Below are 5,682 nucleotides of genomic sequence, written 5' to 3'. Positions count from 1 at the left end.
GTAGAGATAGATAGATGATAGACAGATAGGCAGAGATGGCAGAGTAGATAAGTTATAGATAGATAGTAGATACAGATAGGCAGATAGATAGAGACGATAGGTAGATAAGCATGATAAATAGAGATAGATGATAGAGAGTGATGTGTATCCTTCCATTTCCACACTGCTACAAAGAAATACCCGAGACTGGATAATTTATCAAGGAAAAATATTTAATTGACTCACACTTCTGCATAACTGGGGAGACCTCAGGAAACTTACAATCATGGTGAAGGAGGAGAAGCAGGCAACCTTCTTCACAAGGAGGCAGGAAAGAGAGAGCAGGAGGAACTGCAAACACTGAAACTCACTCACTGTCATGAGAACAGCATGGGGGAAACTGCCCTCGAGATCCAGTTGTCTCCCACCAGGTCCCTCCCTCGACATTGGGGATTATAGGGATTACAATTTGAGATGAGATTTGGGTAGGAACCCATGGCCCAAGTATATCAGATAGATTAGATAGATAGATAGATAGATAGATAGATAGATAGATAGATAGGGAGATAGATGTAGCAATGATAGAGATAGATATGATGGATGGATGGATAGAGAGAGAGAGAGAGAGATTAGATTGAGTGAGGTAGAGGTGAAGGTACAGAGAGGTGGAAATGGGAATGGGGATGGAGATGGGAATGGGGAGAAGGGATAAAGATAGGGATATATATTTCCAGGTGGGGTGTAGAGGGATTAGAGGTGTAGGAGGCACTAGGAGTGGGCAGAGACCAGAATTATATGTCACATTTCTCCTCCTCCCACTGTTCTGCAAATACCTTGGGCCAAAGTGTCTCTAGTGATCCTGGCTAACTTTGCAGGCTGGTGGTCATTGGATGAAGGACACGCAGGAGACAAGCCCTGGGCTGAAAGAACAGCTACTCCTCCTGATGGCTGCTCAACACCCAGGCTTCAGATCCCCTGACGGGACCTGCTGAGCACATTGTCACTAATCTCTGCAGCAAAGTTCCTCCCTGAAAATTAGGGGTTTTGTTTCTGTGTATTGCCTCCGGCAGTCTTGTCCAAATTGGCCTCAGTTTCCACCCCTCATCGTGACCACCTGTTGGGTCTAAATGTTATTAGGAGAGGACAAATCCCGCAGGTAGCTGCCACCTCACCCACAATGGCAGTTGTTCGGAAAGCCAGGCTCCTGCTGCGAGGGGCCAAGCCACCCTGGGAGGGAAATGACCAAGGTCAATGTTGGGGACGCAGCATCTGCAGTGAGGCATTTGCCCATTCTCCTCCTGTGGTCATTGTTACTTTCCACTGACCAGCTGCCTGCAGGCTCCAGGCACAGCCGCCATTCAGCGGAGATTAATGCCTGAAATGAGCCACACCTCTGAACAATTGCTTCCTATGAGAGGGACAGCACTGAATGGCCAGGGAGCCCCATTGATGACTGTTATAAAAGAGGTGAAGGCTTGCAGGGAGCGAAAGAAAAGTTTAACACGGCCCCTCAAACCTAGCTCCAATTCTTCCTTCTCTCTCCTCTTTTCCCTTCTGATTGCCCATTTTGGCCACATTGCCTTCATCCAGAATCCTCTTTTCTGTACAGGACTTGGGCAGCAAGCTTAAAATTTGTGAATTTGCTACTGTAAGTCATATTGCTGTGTGCCGATCGCATTAATACTATCATCTGTGCAACTTTCCGACTTGACAATTAGTTACTATCATTCACACTGTGCAATCAGCTGTTAAATCCTCATTTATGCTCATTTGAATATGAATGTGCTGTTCAGTAACATGTTAGATTGCCATGTTTACAAATATACTCCAGGTATTTAGAAATTTAGATGATGCAAAACATACTGTTTAAGTTACGCTCTGTGCCAGTTTAAATAACTTAAGCCTATTTATCAGTTACTTAGCAATTCTTCTCACATACTTCTGTTTTCCTCTGTCCTGCTCTTCCCAACCAAAACTAAAATATACCCCCTTTTTGCTTGTTTTTTCGTTGCTGTATTAAACTAATCATCTTCAGATGGGACTTAATTAGCAGTCACCTCAACGTGGGCCTTCTTTTCTAATTCCTGCTGATCTAATTCCTCACTCTTTTAGAAGCAGATGAAACAGCAAATAGGAAAAAGAAAGAAAAAAACGATCTCTGCAGCTGCAGTGTTAAATATTGACTTCTAACCCAGTCGTTGAAAACAAATGATTTGTATGTAGCTTAGAAAGGAGAGAAGACAAAAATTTTTAATGAAAGTAAAACTAAAGAGGGCAAGGTACTCGTGATGGTAAACTCCTGGAAGGAAAGCAGTGTGAATGCAGAGCAGAGCTTCTCAACCCTGAGCGTGCACCTCAATCACCTGGGGATCCTATGACTCGTACACACTGATTTAGTGCCCGTCGTGCACTGACTGAGCTGCTATGTGTCTAACCATCTCTCAGGTGCTGAGAATTTGGCGGCAATGTGGCTGCCAGCCTGGGTACCACACTGGGCAGTCCAACTCTAAAGTGTGCATCATCCAGCTCCGCTGGAAACAAGAAAAAGTAAAACAAAATAAAACACCTATCATACATCTACCTTCAACTATTATTTTTACAATAAAAACACACTTTTCCACTAAGAGATTTAAAAATCAAGCTTGACAATTTCACTTCTGAGCATTAATCCCAAAGAACTGAACTCAGAGCCTTGAAGAGATATTTATGCAACATGTTCATAGCAGCATTATTCACAAGAGCCAAGAAACGGAAGCAATCCAAGTTATTATCCAGTGATGGGTGGGTGGAAAAACGAAATGGGGGTAGACATCCATACAATGGAATATTACTCAGCTGGGCGAAGGAAGGAAATTCTGAGACATGCTATAACATGGATGGGACTTAGAAATATTATGTTGAGTGAAATTTGCCGATCACAGAAGGATAAATACTGTATGAATCCACTTATAGGAGATCCCTGGAGTAATTAAGTTCATAGAGACAGAAGCCAGGGGCTGGGTAGAAGGGGAACTGGGGAGTTGTTTAATGGATATAGAGTTTCACTCTTGCAAGATGAAAAAGTTCAGGAGATGGGTTACACAACAATGTAAACGTACTTGGCACTACTGAATGGTACATTTTAAAATGGTTAGGACGGGAAATTTTATGTTACGTTCCTGTATTTTGCCACCATTTTTCTCAACATTTATAAAATAAATTAGACAAAAATTGGTTTTAGGGACGTTGTAAAAAAACATTTTTTTTCTGCAAAGAAAGCTATATGTTATCCAATTCTTCTCAATTCTTCAAGGAGCTGGTCAGATATCACCAGCTCTGGCAGTAGTCAGGAAATAATTAATCCATGTCTCTTCATAGTCTCACATCTTTTTATGGAAACTCCATGCCAGGCTGGGCATGGTGGCTCACACCTGTGATCCTAGCACTTCGGGAGCCCAAGGCAGGTGGATCACTTGAGGCCAGGAGTTCAAGACCAGCTTGGACAACATAGGGATACCCTGTTTCTACAAATAATTGAGAAATTGATTGGGTTGGTACACACTAGGGCTCCCAACTACTCAGTAGGCTGAGGCCCAAGCATCGCTTGAACTGGGAGGTGGAGGTTGCAGTGAGCTGAGATGACACCATTGCACTCCAGCCTGCATAACAAAGCAAGATTCTGTCTCAAATAAAAAAAGGTTTTAAAAAGAAACTCTGTTCTGCTCATTATAACATTCTAGTTGATGTTCGGATTCCATGTGACTGTCTCCACGTCCCTCCCTACAGCATGAGGTTTTGAGGACAGTGGCTCCATGTCTTGCAGAGCTGCAGTCTGCTGTCAGCTGTCTTACCTCAGGCCGTCTTCTCTCCTTTTTCTTGACACAGTCCTAGATTTGCTCGGTGAGTCTCCTTCTCCACTCATTCATGTTGGCACCAGCCTGAGGATTAAGCCAGTACCGGAGAAAGACAGAGTCAAAGGACCTACAGAGGCAGAGCCAGACCTAGGCCACCCTCACTTTAGATGTCCCGCCATGTGAAATATAAAGTGACCTCAACACGCCAGCTGGTTGAGGAGGAAATTTCTGTTTCTTACAGCCAAAACCACCTTAACTGAAACCTTAATCTTAAAAGATTAAGATTAAAACCACCTTAATCTTCTACCTGTATTTTCCAGGTAGAAGATCTTCTGAAATTTGCCAGATTGACTTTGAGTAGGAAGATGGGGCTGGTTCACGGTGCCCAGAGACTCAGCAGGCAGTGTGACAACTGTCCCCATGCTAAACAACATCACACAGGAAACGGTATTTCCAAGGAGAAAGGTAACGGTGTTTGGGGGATTTTGTTTGCTTGCTGGATTTTTAAAAGGATTTTCTAAGGGCTACTTTTCCCAGAAAACATTTAAAATGCTTTTCCGTTTACAAATTTTTATTTAGTTTTACCTTTTTACAAACCTGTGTCTTCTAAGAGCAAGATTCGGGAATAGGCGGTAACAGCGGCTGGAGCTTCCTGAGCACTTACTCACGCTCTTATGCTCAGTTAATCCTCATGACAGCCCTTGGGTGATACTACCTTCATTCTCCCTTTACAAATAAAGAAATAGAGGCACAAACAGTTGAAATTGCTTGTCCAAGGCCACATAGATAATAACACCCAAGGCTGGGACTGGAACCTGAGCAGTCAGCTCCCACCATTATACTCTGCAGCTATGCTCTGGTGAGGTGCACTGCAGCATTCTATATAGAAAAGTCTTCTTAAAACCATTACAACCTCCTTAAGACTTAAATCACGTTAACCTGCTACTCAATGCCCTTCAGTGGATTCCAATGGATGTTCTCGATGATATCAAAGTGATTATATACACAGCCCCTGTCATTTCCAGCCCTGCCCAGCTCCTACTGACCTTCTCTCAGCTCTTCTAAGACGTTCTGCTTTTTCCATCCCAGAGCCTTTGCATGCGCTTCTCCACCTGCTCCAACACACACACCACACACGCACACACACATACACACATATACGCACACATGCACACACGCACACGTGCACACACGCACACATATGCACGCACATGCACGCACACATACACGCACATGCACATATGCGCACACACGAATATAGACAATGCACACATGCATGCACGTGCACACATATACACACATGTGCACACGCATGCATCCACGCACAGGCACACACGTACATACCACACACTCCTTGGTTCTCGATAACTTCTACTTATCCTTCAAGTCTCATTTTAATGTTTTATTTCTTCAGAGAGGTCTTCGCTGACCATCAGTCTAAATTAGTCCCCCATTAGACCCTCTCCTCGCCATCTTTGTCATAGCATTTATCAGAATTTTTCACTTCATTGGTCTGTGTGGTTATGTGCTTTGTCTCTGTCCTTCCCAAGGCGAGGATCAGCTGCAGGTGTGTGATCTCCTGCCTCATTGTCACCACTGTATCCTGAGTGACAGGCACATTGTAGCAAATAGCAGGGAAATTGTTGGGGAATGGGGGAAGCAACGTTGAAAGGAAAAGAAAGTATTGGAGGGAAGGAAGGGAGGTGAAACTGGGAGAGCATCGGAAGGAAGGAAGGTACTGCAAGGCTCGTAGGAGTCGCCAGGCATTATTCCCCACTCCAACAAGCAAGAGTCGCTGATGGAACAATAGCTAGCTTGTCTCTTTGCTTCATTCTTCTTTCTTTCTATACCTTTCTTCCTATTTCTTTAT

The sequence above is a fragment of the Callithrix jacchus genome, chromosome 21 (assembly GCF_049354715.1).
Source record: "Callithrix jacchus isolate 240 chromosome 21, calJac240_pri, whole genome shotgun sequence".
Classification (NCBI taxonomy): domain Eukaryota; kingdom Metazoa; phylum Chordata; class Mammalia; order Primates; family Cebidae; genus Callithrix; species Callithrix jacchus.
Note: the sequence above shows the minus strand (reverse complement) of the source record.